Source organism: Chiroxiphia lanceolata, chromosome 6, assembly GCF_009829145.1.
Source record: "Chiroxiphia lanceolata isolate bChiLan1 chromosome 6, bChiLan1.pri, whole genome shotgun sequence".
Lineage (NCBI taxonomy): Eukaryota > Metazoa > Chordata > Aves > Passeriformes > Pipridae > Chiroxiphia > Chiroxiphia lanceolata.
In genome coordinates this window covers 30126836-30141211 of record NC_045642.1, presented here as the reverse complement: position 1 = coordinate 30141211, position 14376 = coordinate 30126836, and the positions used below count along the sequence as shown (strand labels likewise).

The following is a 14376-nucleotide window of genomic DNA, read 5'->3' as shown; positions in this document are numbered from 1 at the left end:
CTGATGAGTACACAGAGTAATGATGCATCTACAGCGTGTGGGCAAATTCCACCAATAAACCATATGGACTAGTCTGATCTCATTCATTCATCATCATCATAGTCTGCAGGGGATGGTTATAAAGCTTGGCAGTTAGTTATGTGAAACATCCTCAGTCCAAGGAACAGCTCTCTGCTGGGGCTAACCATTCATACTTGCTGTAGCACTGTAGCCATGGCTGTGCTCCCTCCTCATGGAAAATATTAAGCTGGTAAGCATATATGCCAGGTAAGGTGTGGGCTTCTCCAAATTTTTGGCAGGTGGCTATTTCAACCTTCATTGGGACTGTATTTGGGCTTTGATCTCCTCAGGTTTCCTTGTCAGTCTTTGGGAGCCTTATAAGGAGGTGGTCTCCCACAGGCAATTAAAAAGGGATTAATTGGGAGTTTTTTAAAAGCAGCTGGATGTGACTTTAGGAGACATTAACACACACTGTCCAAACATGGAATCATATCCCTACCTCGTGAAGAGTAAAGGAGATTTGGAATGGGGCAGGAGAATATGGCTGGATGAGTTGAAGAGGATCACTGCTGCTTAGTCATTTTCCCAGACACAATTGTAAACCCTAATTCTCTGTTGGCTAGGTATGTCTAGAAATCTATGTGCTCAGGTGGAGCAGTGCTATAACATTACGTTCCTGCTTTAATAAACATTTTCCTGCTTTGCATCAGTGCTAATGATAGCAAGAAATGCAGGACAGTGGAAAATTGGGACTACAGATTGTGCAGGTGGAAATATTTTTATCACTTCAACAAATTCTTCTGTATATCTTTCATTACTCATGTATTAATTACTTTCTTCCCATCCAGATTTAATGCTGCCCATACCTGGATTCCTTCCTGCTCTTCTTGTGAGAGCTATTTCACAACCTGTTGCAGCTCATTGGTAAAATCTTGTAAGTCACTTTCTGCTTTGGTTTTCCCACTCTTTGTTTTATCTTCTCTAGTAAGTAATTTGCACTCCCTCCTGCTTGGGCATATGCCTACAGATGTTTGTAAACGGTTTCCATATCCCCTCAGAGACAAGGAACTCATACTGTCATCACAAATCAATGCCTTGTAGTTGCACAAGGAGCTATCACCTTTCTTATCTCCTCCCAGTGTGTCAGGCTCTCATGGTAGCCACAGCCCTGAACAGAGCAGTGGGCTTTTGCCCAGCACTTACCTCTGTGCTGCCTTGGCATAGTAGCTATGTGCACAGTCCTAGTGCCTGTGTGTTGCCTTTCTCTTCTCTAACTAATCTCTTCGTGTCCCCTTCTCTGATTTTCTAGCTCTCCTAGGGTTAGATCAACACAGTTTGACTTTCCAGAACTCTTCTCCCCTCTGCCAAGAGGAACTTTAGTTAGTGAATTATTATTCCTTGCTAAATAGCTTTTGTTTTCCAGGTTGAATCCTGTCTTCATCCAATTTGCAATTTCTACTCTCTGTCTCAGGCTATGTTTACACCATTGTTGGGAGGATCCCAACCTAGCTGCTCAAGCTCGCAGCCTACTCTCTCTGTTTAGATTCTTCCTGGTTTTGCACCAGAATATTCCTGCACCTTCCTGAGCCCTGAGAATAGGGGGAAAGTGCCTTGGGGAGAGGAGAGTAAGGAGCTCTCTGACACAGCTTTTGCTGGTGTCTCCTAGGCATAGTGTCCTTCTCTTCCTAGTTGTTGCTGGGGTTCAGGCACCAAGCATCTGCCCAAACATGTCCCTTCCCTACCCAGATACAGCTCCTGCACCTCTCCCAGCACACACCAGAGCCTCTCCAGCACAACCTTCTTCTGCCAGCTGGATGGTTTAAGCACTAGCTTAAGATTTTATTGAGGCACTCAATCTAAGGTCTTACTGATTCCCATCGCCATTATACCCTTGGTCCCTTCCATCTGAACAGCCACTTGTCACATGCCATAATCCTTTGTTTACAGTCCTGCAGCCCATCCACTTGAGTGACTTTGCAGCCTGCTAAGTGATAATGCTGAACATAAAGTTCCATGAGACTTTACACACTGAGCTTGCCTGATAGCCAAGGTCCAAAACCCAGCATGCCACAAGGTCAGTGTAACAACCTGACAAAAGCCAAAGTTCTCCTTTCTCCTCTGTGAGATTTCACTGTTGCCTCCTTTTATACATCTTTGACTTTGATCTTTGTCACTCTGTGCTTCTTCTCTGCCTGCACTCCTAGCACTGCCTGGCTTTCCCTTCCTCCATTGGTGGCAGGATGGGCATTTGCTTTCCTGCTGCCACAGACTGCCTGCTGGGGAGATGCAGGCAAGGCCTCCCTCCTCTCCTGGGTCATAGGTGCTGTTCTTCAGCCCCCTTCCAGGCTGCTCCTGTGCAGTGAAGGAACAGCACCCTGAGCAACTTCAAAGTAACTGCCCAAAGCCGAGGCACTGTCCCCGCTGCTCACAGCCCAGAGGCTCTACTTAATGTGTCATCTGTGGTTGGGCCTCAGCCACTTCATGTGAGTCTCCAGGGAAATAGAGCTTCTGGCTGGGGCAGATGCACAGAGCAGGGAAGCAGAGAAGAGAGGGGATGTGAGGAGGTAGCTGGGGATGGTGACATATGGTGAGGGGCAGTGCAGAGGGCTACTGCCAGAAGCCAGATGTTTGGCAGCCACTGGGAACAGACTTGCACTACAAATACTATATCCTTCACTCTAATATAAAGCTGGAGTCTAAGGCCAGTGTGCTGACAATGAGTTGTTATTTGTGTTCCTCTTGCTGGGTAACACCATAGTGTATGGTGTTTACTGTCTCATCAAAACCAGTTAGTCCTCAGTAATGAAAAGGTTTTGTTGGTCCCTGGTTGAAAGGATTTGCAAAGAATTGTCTCTCTGTGTATTAAGGACTGGAAGCAGTGTTGCTGCACGGATGCTGTCTTGGGGTCAGACTGAACAGCTCTCTTGTATTTGGGAGAACCTATTCAGTTACCAGGGCTGTTTGAAAAAAAAATATGGTAGGCTGGCAAAGAACATGAGGGGAAAAACCTTGTCACTGCATATTTCCATGGAAACAAGTATAGATGTGAGAGAAGATTTAATTTGCTTCTAGGGATATTCTGTTGCCAGTGGTTATTTCTGGAGAAATTAGAATACTGGCATATTTTTTCCCAAACCAAATCCCAGATGTGGCTGTTGAGCCTCATGCACTCAGTTCTTCTGGTCAGGCTTGGCTTTTTATAGAGAGCTCATGGGTCGTGAGGGAGTTACAGAGCCCTTGCATATAGTGATAGATTTGGCCCCATGGGCATAGAGCAAACTTAAGATGAGGTAAATGGATACCTGACATTAGTACGAGGATGTCTTTGGTATGAGAGGTCAGAGTACACCACTGGAGTGATCCATGCAGGAACTACAAACTACATGTCCATGAACTACTATCCATATACAAATAGTGCAGTGACCCAGAATAGTCTGTAATAAGCAAGTGCCATTGAATGTAAACTCAACAGGAGTTGTAACCTAATACTGGTTACATTTTCAAGCTGAAGCTGAAATGCAATTACATTCCATTCATTTACTTGGAAACTGTTGGTTTTGAGCAAATGATCAGTCTTGCATGCCGCTTCAGTTTCCGAGCTGTGCTATTTATTCTAGCACAGCCTGGAAATCACAACATGAAGCTATTGAAGAACAGTGGGGAATATGACATTGCTGGTGATGCTCTTCAGGGGAAGTAAAATGCAAAGTGTAATCAAACAGAACACACTGTCAGATTAAGACTGGAGATTTTAAATTATTTTAGTTTTAACTAATCTGAGGTGTTTATTAGCTGAATAGTAAGATTCTTTCTCTTTTTGTATGATTTCCACCTTCACCACTTCTTGGATTTTATCAGTTATGTATTTTTAGAACTGCAAAAATCTCACATTACTCCTCCTTCCCCTGCCGGAAGCCACATCAGAATGTAATATTCTAGGATATAGTATTTAATGTTCCAGTCTAAATATGAGCTGCTTTTCCATTCCTAGATTGTACTTGGTTTTGCCTGGTGGTGCTGTGCCAAGGAGCTGGCAGACAGAAGGAAGAGATTTGCTGTTTGCTTCTGCTTTCATCTGGGAGTGACACGCAGCAGGGAGCATGAGAGAGGGGTCAGGAATCAGAGTTGGCCCCTTGTTTTGTTATCCATACACCCATGCTTATGGAGTGTAAAAGAGCTATATGAGGGCTTTGCACTCAGCCTGCATTGGTGTCTATCATGGCCTGAGGAGAAAGGCAGAGAGGTGTTGAACCTGCCTACTTCCTGAATTCAGGAGAACTGAAAGACAAATATCCCACTCTTGGAGGCAGACTGAACATACATGGACAGAGTCACATCACTCACCCACATTAAGTCCAGCGAGGCGGTTGCCCAGGGCTGAGTTGCCCCTGCTGTTTGAACAGTTTGACAACAACCTGAGCTACCAACTCTGCCTTAACTGCAGCCACAGCCCCTTATGAATAATTCTACTTAATTACGGGTGAATGTCTGAAGCTGAAGCTACTTATAATGATACGATTACTTTTATATTCCTCAAATTATACCAGACTTTGGAGGGGATAAACTCTATTATTCTTCTGCAGCATGAGCTGGGATTCTGAATTATTTAGGCATCAGAGAGCATCTGTCCAGAACTCCAGAGGCCATATCAGTTCCAGTGCAGTTCAGACCTCATCATCTGAATTCCACATCTACCAAACCTCCCCAGGACTGGAAACTGTTCTACCTGAAGAATGAGAAACTGCAACTGGAGACACTGCCAAATAGATTTTTCTTTTCCATTGGGCTGATATCTGGGAATAAAGCCAGCTGGAAGACTGCTGGAAGAAAATCTTGCTAACTCTGATCATATTTGCAATCAGTTTTTATGCCAGATGTTGCCTCAGAAAATATGAAAGTCAGCAGACAGTAGTTTTAATATGCAGCTTTGCAACTTGAAGGGGGATGAGTTTTATATTAAGGAAAGAAAATGAAGTTTTGCTGCTTTCTTGAGGTGTACAGAGTCACTCTATGTAGCCAAACAATACAAAATCATGTGAAAAGAAAAGATGGGAATCCAAGAAGTTAACAAATGCCCTGTAACAAAAACCTACTGTGTAATAGAAAGACTTCTACAGATACTTTAATTTTGAAGAATAAATCAAGAGATGCCTGACTTTCTTAATTTAATTTTCAGAATTGACAGAGGAGGAGCTGCAAGTAAATCAAGCTGCTTTTTGGGAAATCCTGGAACATGTTGTTGTTGTTGGAGAGAAAGAAGGGTTGAGTACAATGGGTGTTAGACAGGGACAGTTTCAGTTCTTTGCTCTGTGACTTTGTTACTAAATAAATTATATGAGTGGATACCTATGGGATCTGTGCCTCCCTCTTCTATCTGTGAAGAGGAATAATAGCACCCCCCAGGCAGTGCATAGCCAATGTGATAATGAAGCAGTATATTAAATATATTAGATAAACTTGGCAGCATGAATATGGTTGGAAAGTAATTTAAATTAATCACAGGATTTTATGGTGAAAGAGATCTTGTCCTTCATCTTCTTTGAAACAGAATCCCACAGACAAACTAGAGGGGGTCTGCTGTACCTCTTTACTGTAGCACATAGGCCATGATGCAGCTACTTTATCATTGAACATATTAAAGGGGACAGGATGGATAGTTTCCCATAACAGTAAGTTTTGCAGAATTGGTATTTCCTATATATGTATATATAGGTCAGATCCTGCAGTTTCTCTGCTTGAACTAACAGTTTCACTGGACTCAGTGATTTGGGTTTTATTGTACAGTTTTTTCTTTCCAACTCTCATGGTTTTTAGCACAGCATAGGGATGAGATTCATGAGATGGTGCTAGTACAGGTCCATGGCACTGAAGAACACCATGGTGAGATACCCATGCAGGATGTCTGCTGCACAGCATCAGTGTGCCCAGGCAAATTGTTCTGCTAGGATTGGGTGCAATTCTCTTGGACATGGGGTAAATGCTGATTGTAGGGCAGCTCTGAGCTACCCAAAGGAAGCAAATGCTAAGAAGGCAAATGTGATCTTCTGGTTTATTGGGCAAAGTATCTCTGGTAGAGGTGAGAGAGTACACCACTGGTTTGCAAGGTACTGAGGAGACCCTGTCTAGAACACTGTATGTTATTCCAGTGTTGGGAAATCCTGCAGGCAAGACTCTGGTGTTAAGAAAAATTAGATTGAGACAGCAGGGCTAGTTAGGATGATCAGCGAACCAGTAAAGTAGTCTTAGGACAGGACACTAACAGTGCTTCTATCTTTGAGCCTGTAAAATGAAATTTGAGGCAGGATGTGGCAGGCCTTTAAAAATATGCAAAGGACCAGGCAACTTGCTTAGCTGGTGCCTTTCATATATCCTGCATTTTGTTGTGCTAACCCAGGGGCATGTCACAGTCAACCTCAGAAATGCAGATACTGAAGAAACCACTCCTGTGAAAACCAGTGTGGTTTGGTTGTTGACTTCAACATGAGCAAGACCTACAGAAAACTCCCTTTTCCTTGCTCTGAATATTTAGCCCTTAAGTGAAGTGGAATTAATACCATTGTGCTGTGTGGCTTGAATCTAGCACAACTGGAGCAGAAGTCAATTTGCTGTATTTGAAAGAAAATTAATTAAGGCCTCATTTGTTTCCCTGAGAGAGAAAAGCTCTGGGTATTTTCCAGGAGATGATTTTTTTTAGCTTCTCTGCTACAGACCTATATGTACAGAACAAATGTTGTACAGCTTCAAGCCCCAAATCCCCGTAAACTCCAGGTTGTGAGCTGAGTCTTTTGGCTCCCATGATGACATGAAAGCCCTGGCAGCTGCTCCACAACTGCATGTTGCATTTCAAGTCACAGAAAGAAAAAAATCTACTAGTGCAGTGAATATTTGTAGTACTCTGAGAAGGGAAATGTCATGGCAAGGACGATACTCATAGCCTGGTTTAGCCTTACCTGTCCTTCATCAGCAGGCTATAAACTTGAGTGCTCCAGTAAGGTAGAAGGGTGGATGGTGTGCCAGGATTTGTCTTTTGTTGTTGTTTTTCCCATGTTGCTTCAGTAGTCTTTTGGAGATGAGCTGCTTTATTTACATCTACTCTGAATATTAATAAATGAGTAATGCCCTGCTAAACATGAAAAATGTGCATGGGTTCTAGTGTATGAACCTGGAAGTGTAACCAAGGGCTAGCAGAACAGGAGATGTGTGTGGAAGGAAATGGGAAAAAAAACAAAGCAAAATAGGAGAGATAAACTCAACAGGAGGCTAATGGGCTGTGGGAATTTTGGAAGCACTTAAAAATTGATTTACTCCTGCACAAACCCCATTTCTAACAAGTTGTCAATGAATAGGTCACAGAGGTGTTATCAGCAAGAAGGCAAAGGAGTAATAGTGTGCATGGCTGTCACATATGCCCAAGTGGGAGATGCTGTTTGCTAGAATCATGCCTGGCATGCTGCCAGCTCTGAGGAACAAAAGGCATCTCTGGTGTGATTCCACCTGCTCTGGTGTGATTCCCACCTCTGGTGTGAAGCTACCAGCTTTCCAGGGCCAGGAGAGGGGTGGGGGCGGGTGGGAGGGGGGCACTGATGGAAGCAGCCAAATGTGAGTAGCTCTCCTGCATTTTAACAGTAAGAACTCACTCTCTGAGAAGAAAAAGTTTGTGAGAGAGTCCTCTGAAGCCAAAAAGTCTTTGATGACTGAGCTGGGAGCTGAAGGGTCTGTGTAGCAGCTTGTCCTTGGAGTGAAACTGCCTCAGTCTTTTGGTTTGCTGGCTGGGCAGCAGTGTGGAGGAGGGAGCAAATGGCATGAGGCAGGTACAACACTCCCTCCTTGTCTGCAAGAGCACATAGTGCTGGGGAGGAGGAGATCACACAGGATGGTAACATTACCAGGGCTCATGGCCAAGGATGGGTTGTGTGACAGCCTGAGGTAACATTATATCTTAGGCTATGTTTTTTTTCCTCTGATAGTGCTTGGACTGTCATGAGACCTTTTCCAGCTGAGCACTACCATCAGGAATCATATTTTATCTGTGGCTTTTCTCAGGAGTGAAATTAGCTTGAAATTGGGGTCATGTGAGATGTGTCCTGAACAGACATCAATAACCTGTAAAGTTCGTCATGGGATGGAAGGGATGGGCAAGTGTGTGCAGGAGGGTGAAAGGTACCATTTGTTTTCACAGGATGCGAAGTGCTTCCAGCAGTTTGAAGGACGCGATAAGAATTTCATGTCTGGGATTAAAAATATGTTTCTTTTATCTGAATAATCCAGTGTCATGTCTGGATCTGGAAGTCAGCAACTGTCCCTGTGGAGGCTATCAAGGTGTGCAGAACACTGTGTATTTGCAAAACTATGAGAAATGCTTTATATTGCTGTAAAACATGTTCTCTAGCCCAGCCTCCACTGCCAGGTTTGCCAAAGGAACAAGGGTAAGATGTCTTGTGGGGTGTCTCAGTGCCCCCATATATGAGCTGCCCTTTCCCCCAGCCCTGTGCCAGTGAGTCTGACCAAATCCCATCGGTGTCTCCACCAGGAAGAAGTGTATTGATGGGCTAAGGTTATGTGATAGTAATACTTCTGTGGAGTAAAAGTAACATCCATAACCATCAGATGAGAAATTAATTGTTTAATTAGATGGGGCCGCACAAAACAAGCATGCTTTGACCCTCCAGTGAATTCTGGCAGCTTTCATGCTTTAAAATTTCTACTACCCAAAGTAAATGTTTCAATTAATTATTTATTTTAATTTCTATTCAAGCAACCTGAAAGCGAACATCAGAAAAATTGTGCCAAAATACCTTAGTTGAGACATTATGCTTTGTGCCTTGGGGAGAGGCGCTCTGATGGTGGCAGCTCCTGATCTTCCTTTATTGACATGTGTAATAAAGGCAAAATGTATCACCTCCCTGTCCAGAACCTGGAGCATGACAAGAATGGAATCAGTAGGTCACAAGCACTGGGCTGGAAGAGAGTTGTAACTGTTTTGCAGGCAGTTAGTGGCATTTACTTCCTCTGAAGCATTCGTGGTTGGCTGGTAACAAGATGTTGGATTAGACAGGCTGGTAGTCTGATGCAGTATGGCAAATCCAATGTAAAAGCAATTAGTTAAGGTCTGTGTGATACTTTGGATATAAAAGATAGTCTGTAAATGCTGATTTCTGTGATTCCATGATTTAAAAAAACCCATTATATTAGTGTATCTGAGGCCTCAAAGAAGAGCATAGTGTTTTTAATTATGCTTTAATATAATTATAAAAAAAATTTTGTATGAATGAGAATTAAGGAAACAAAACATAGTACAGAAATTAAACCTCTAAATGTTTAAAAACATTAGCTGGTTGAACCTAAAAATGTGATGAACCAGCCCTCAGGGAGAAGTCATTTTAGTGAGAATTTGCGAGGAGTTGCACCTTTCTGTATTCATTTAATGACATGAGCAGAGGGAGCAGCATGGCAGCCTCCTCACAGCTCTTTTCTTTCAGAGGTAAAAAGGTTTCTGAACTTTTCCTCCAGGTCTAGGACAGCTGCACTAACTGGCCAAACCACAGCAAAATGCAAAGGTGGAAGGGACAGAGTGAAAATACCGGCCTGTGTCCGAGATTTCACGAAAAGAGCAGCTGCGTGAATCAGCAGGTTTATGTACAGCTCTAGCTCCCACTCTCTTCCTTCCTGCCTTCAGGCATGTTTTCCGGATGATGATGTAGTTTTTTTCCTGCTTTTTGGTTTTGAAGTGCTTACAAGGGGAGTATTTATAGGGAATGTTTTGTGGTGTACCATATTCACCTCCTATATCTGATGAAGTGATGGTAAGCCATTGGTAAGCTATAACCTGTTATGGGCTTTTACTATGAATGATCACTGTGCTATTGCAGAAAAGTAGGAAAAGTAAACTTCCTTCCACCTCTTCAGTAGAGCTACATATGCTTCCTTCCCCATATAAGAGGGAGAACAGCTCACTATCTGCTGCAAAATATGAATAATGTCACAGATCTATAGAAGATAAGTGTTAATCCAAGGAATAGAAATGAAAGCTAAGAAAGGAATCCCTCTTGTTTCCCTGAGTGCGCTGTTGGATACAGAAATGTCGTCTTGGGAGAGGCTGTAAATAGCAGATGAAGAGAGAGGCGGCAAGAAAGTGTACATCCCCCTACACCTCCGTGTTCTAAACCCCTGTGAACGTGCGACCTCCTGCAACAGCTCAGCCTTAGACCTTCCATCCAACAACCTGGCTCTGCTGGTGCTGCACAGCAGGACCGAGCCAGCTGTGGCTTGTGCTCCCACAGGCCTGCCACTAGCGGGGTCCAGCCGGGAGGGGAAACGAGGGTCTGCCAGCAGGTGAGCTGGGGGGATAGGGCCAGGGACGGGCTGGCAGGTGAGCGCCTGCTGCAGGAGCATTGGCGTGGCTTCTGTGCCGCTGTGGTGTGTCCGCGGCAGCGCGCCGATGGCCGAGCCTCTCCGCCGCCCGAGCTTCGGTGCGCTCCACGGCACGGCAGAGGCACCGGGCGCCGCACCCTCGCCCGGGGATGAAGGGCTGACAGCAAAGAGGGAACGGCCCGGGCTGTGCAGCGCCCTCCTCCCCTGCTGCTGCGGAGCCGCTCCTGCTCCGGGACAGAGCGGCAGATGTCCGGACAGGGTACTCCAGCTCGGCTCACCGCCGCTGTTCCCCAGTGCCGGGCCGGCAGCGAGCGCCACGTGTTCGTGCGGCCGCACTACCCCACGGGGAGGGAAGGGGGCTCGCAGCGTGGCCGCCAGCCTCCGACAGCGACCGTCGCTGGTTTTGGCAGGGCTTCCTCTGCTGCGCTGCGGCTCGTCAGTCAGCTTCAGCAGCGGCACCAGACCCCTGCGCCCCGGGCCCGCCCCGCCCGGCCCGGCCGCCCCCCACAGCGGGCGGCACGAGGCCGGCCCGCAGCGCCCCCCACCGGCCACTCCGCTCCGCGCGGCCCCTTTAAGGGCCGCCCCGCCCAGAGTGCTCGGTCCGGCGGCGCGCGGGGCGGTGCGGGGCGGGGCCTGGCGCGCGGCGGCGGCCGGGGCGTTGGGCGGGCGAGACGCCGGGGCGGCCGGGGCGCGCGGCCGCCGAGCCGAGCCGAGCTGAGCGTCAGGGCACCGCCGGGCACCGCCGCCCCGCCGAGCCCGCCCGCCGAGTCACCCGCCCGGTGAGCAGCAGCAGCCGCCGCCGCGGGGGAGGGCGCGCAGCACCGTGCCGGGGGCTACGCCGCCGAGGGGCCGCCGGGGCGCGGGGCGGGGGCAGTGGGCTGGCTGCGGCGGGGCGCGGAGCCGGGCCCGCCGCCGGGGAGCGGGGAGCGTGCGCGGGGCGGGGGCCGGGCGGCGGGGTCGGCGCCGGCAGAGGCGGATGGTGTCGGCGGCGCTTCCCCGGGCGGGGAGCGAGGGGAGCCTGGCCCGGCGGTGGCCCCGCATGGCGCTCGGGGCTGCGGCGGGAGCCCTTCCCTGGCCCGCTCCCTTACATAATGTCACCTGCGGTACCTGCGGCTCCCTCGTGTCACGGCAGCGGCGGGTCGGTGGTGACGGCAGAGCTGGGCTTTCTGTGAGGTCAGCGATCTTGAAGTGTGCATTTAGACGTGTGGATTCTCTTGGCGCGGAGTGAACCTCTAGGATTTAAAAACCCCGAGGGTAACAGCAGATAAGCGTTCACATCTGTCTTCTCTTTTTTCTTTAATAGAGCTTATGAGTGCATAGAGAGACACAGGGAAAGTGTCTGAGATTAAGGTGTTAGTGGAGGCAGTGCCGCGGACGATTTAACGTGAGAAACTTTGTTAAGATTTCATCGTTGGTTTCTTCTTTACGGTGCTTTAGCAGTGGCCAGAGGTTAGCGCTTCCCAAGCAGCTGCCTTTTACACGTGTGCGCTGCTTAGGCTGAGCCTGTACGTCTGCGTATAACAAAGCTATGGTAAATCCCCTCTGGAGGACCTGGAACTGAAAAGTAGGCACGCTAGGCTTCTCAGAACTGAAAAGCAGTAATTGTTCCAAGTATTCCTAAAATTGGGTAAAGGATGAAAAAATACCATAACAAATAGTTCTTATTTCTAATATACTAAGGGAAATAGTGACACAATTTTTCATCTTTGTAGTATTCTTTAAAATAGATTAATGCAAATACAGCGGTTTCCAGTGGGCGTATTCTCAAGGGAGTTACGTTACTGTGGGGAATGGACTTGATCTCAGTATAGTAGTTACAGTAATACAGATTTTGTTGGATGGAAGGACGTGAGAGGAAGTAAATGTATAAACTAAAAATATCCTGAAGTAGTCTTTGGAATGGTCAAGAGCTAAACTGAGCTGATGGGCAGAGAGGGTTTTGCACTTGTCTGTTTGTGCTTCCTAGTGGCTTTTTGTGCATGTTCCTGTAAATGCTATTATGTAATGGTGCTTCTCTTGACAGGAATCTATTGTCACTGCAATTCTTAAGGTTTCTGGAGCAATGCAGCTTGTTCAGGAGAGTCGTGGTCAGAACAATGGGCAGAAAAGTTCTTAAGAGGAGGTTTTAACCTCTTTAATTTTTCATGTCATAGGCCTAAGCTCAACACATCTGGAACTCTTCCAGATTATATTTACTGTCCTGTGTTGTTCAGCTTGTCTTTCTCTTCTCTGCTGCACTATAGCTGTTGGGCACCAGTTTGCTGCTTACATCCTGCATCAGAGCTGAGAAAACATTGACTTTCTCCTTTAATAATATTTGTTATACTTCGGGGTTTTTTGCTTGGGTTTCCCCCACCCCCTCCCCCAACAGAAGCAAAAGTGATATAGTTAGAGACTTGAGAGTTAGAGACTTGCTTAGAAAAGAAAAGTATGTGAGATAATGGGGAAAAGGGACTCTCCCAGTTCTCATTTCTAGTTCCAACTTGTCAGTATACATCAAAGGGAGGCAAAACGCCTAAGCAGAGGGGGAATTTACATATTAAATGCCAATGTTCTTAAAGATCGGGTCTGCAATTTGTCGTTGATTTCATCCTCCTCAAGGTGTCTGCCATAAATCTCTTGCAAGTCTGTCTCCTTTTTTTCTTTTCACACTATGCTATTTTTTGGGGGTACATTTCAATGCAGAGAGAATACTACTTTCTGGTATTGTAATCTCGTGGCCAGTTGTAGCACTGACAACTGTACAGATCACACTTCTGTCTTTTTGTAACTTTCATGTTGTTTCTGGTAGTGATTCTGTAAACAAACTTGGAGAAGAAAATTTTTTTTTCTGATTTGGAGTTTCATCTACTCTCTTACATTGGCATGTCCTGTTATTTAAATGAGTGTTTTATGTACCACTAGAGAAGAGAGTACCATCTGAAAGGAGGAAGGTATGTTTCTTTAAGGGCCACTGGGTGAAGGAAATGTGCCTGAACAATGTACAGCCTAATCTAACTAGATTTTAAAATTGAATATCACAATAGGGCAGAGTAGCACATGATAAGGGAGCCATAACCTCCTCTTAGACAAGCCGTTGTCAAAACCCAGGTGTCTTCATATTCCCCCTTTAAAGGTTTTGATTTTTTTTTAATACACAGAGGATTCAGTGAAGTATGAGTCTGGGACAGTAATGACCTTGAGGCAGAAATTTCCCAACCACAAGTGTAGCAGAGACTTTGGTTCTGTCTCCTTCTCTCTCTTCTTGTCATGCAAATTGACCACCTGTAGTCTGAGGAGGATCCAACATCGTTGAGCTGTGCAGTGCACCGTGTCTCTGCTGGAACAGTTTCCACACAGTTATCAGCAGTTTATATTTAGTGCAGCATGTGAAGGTGGACTGAAATGGCTTCTTGAACTGACGAGCTGCCTGGGGAGTCAGCGAGCAATGGTTACTGAAGCCACTAAATGTGTGTCCTGCCACTAGTGTAGTGGTTTTGATGAAATTAGTTCTGTCCCATGATCATGGTTGTTTTCAGCTACTTTACTCTTGCCTGGAAAATTGTTTCAACTCTCAGTAAGAGCAGCCTGCAATAGTCTTAACCTCAGCTGTGCAACCTCATAGCTGCAGGTTTGGGTATCTGTGGCTGTTCCTGTTGCATCACTTCTGCTTGTTTTCAGTGTACTTGCTCACACCACAGCCATCTACTGCCGTACCACCCACGTAGGTCTCTTGCTTGTTTTGCTTTCCTGAGCAGACAGATGTAAGTTGCTGGTTTCTGTCAGTCCAGGAAGGTTTGACTATACTGGGAGTCTGTGTTAGGCCACTGCTATCTTCTCTTTTTTTTTTTCTTTTTTTTCTTTTTTTTTCTTTTTGGCCTTTTTGGAAATTACATCTCTTATTGCTTCTCTGAGATGCACCTGGAGAAGTTCATTATCTACTAATAACTGCATGAAAGGTCAGTAGCTTGAAAGCCTTGCTTCAGAGTTTCCCAGACTGTGTCCTGTTGTGCACTCTGCTTGGCA

At 46.1% G+C, this 14376-nt stretch overlaps 1 protein-coding gene across 8 annotated transcripts in view; it reads left to right on the top strand.

Moving 5' to 3' along the window:
* The window catches only part of SUSD6 (sushi domain containing 6), a 111385-nt gene that overhangs the window by 15558 nt on the left and 81451 nt on the right, over positions 1 to 14376 (top strand). Inside the window, exon 1 of one of the 8 annotated variants that reach the window (XM_032690993.1) lies at positions 11101 to 11150. The exons of 6 other annotated variants lie outside the window; for them this stretch is intronic. The gene's annotated coding sequence lies outside the window, so the exon portion shown is untranslated. Of the gene's footprint in view, positions 1 to 11100; positions 11151 to 11576; positions 11756 to 14376 lie in introns of those variants that run through there. One more of the 8 variants, XM_032690992.1, reaches the window with a different exon arrangement.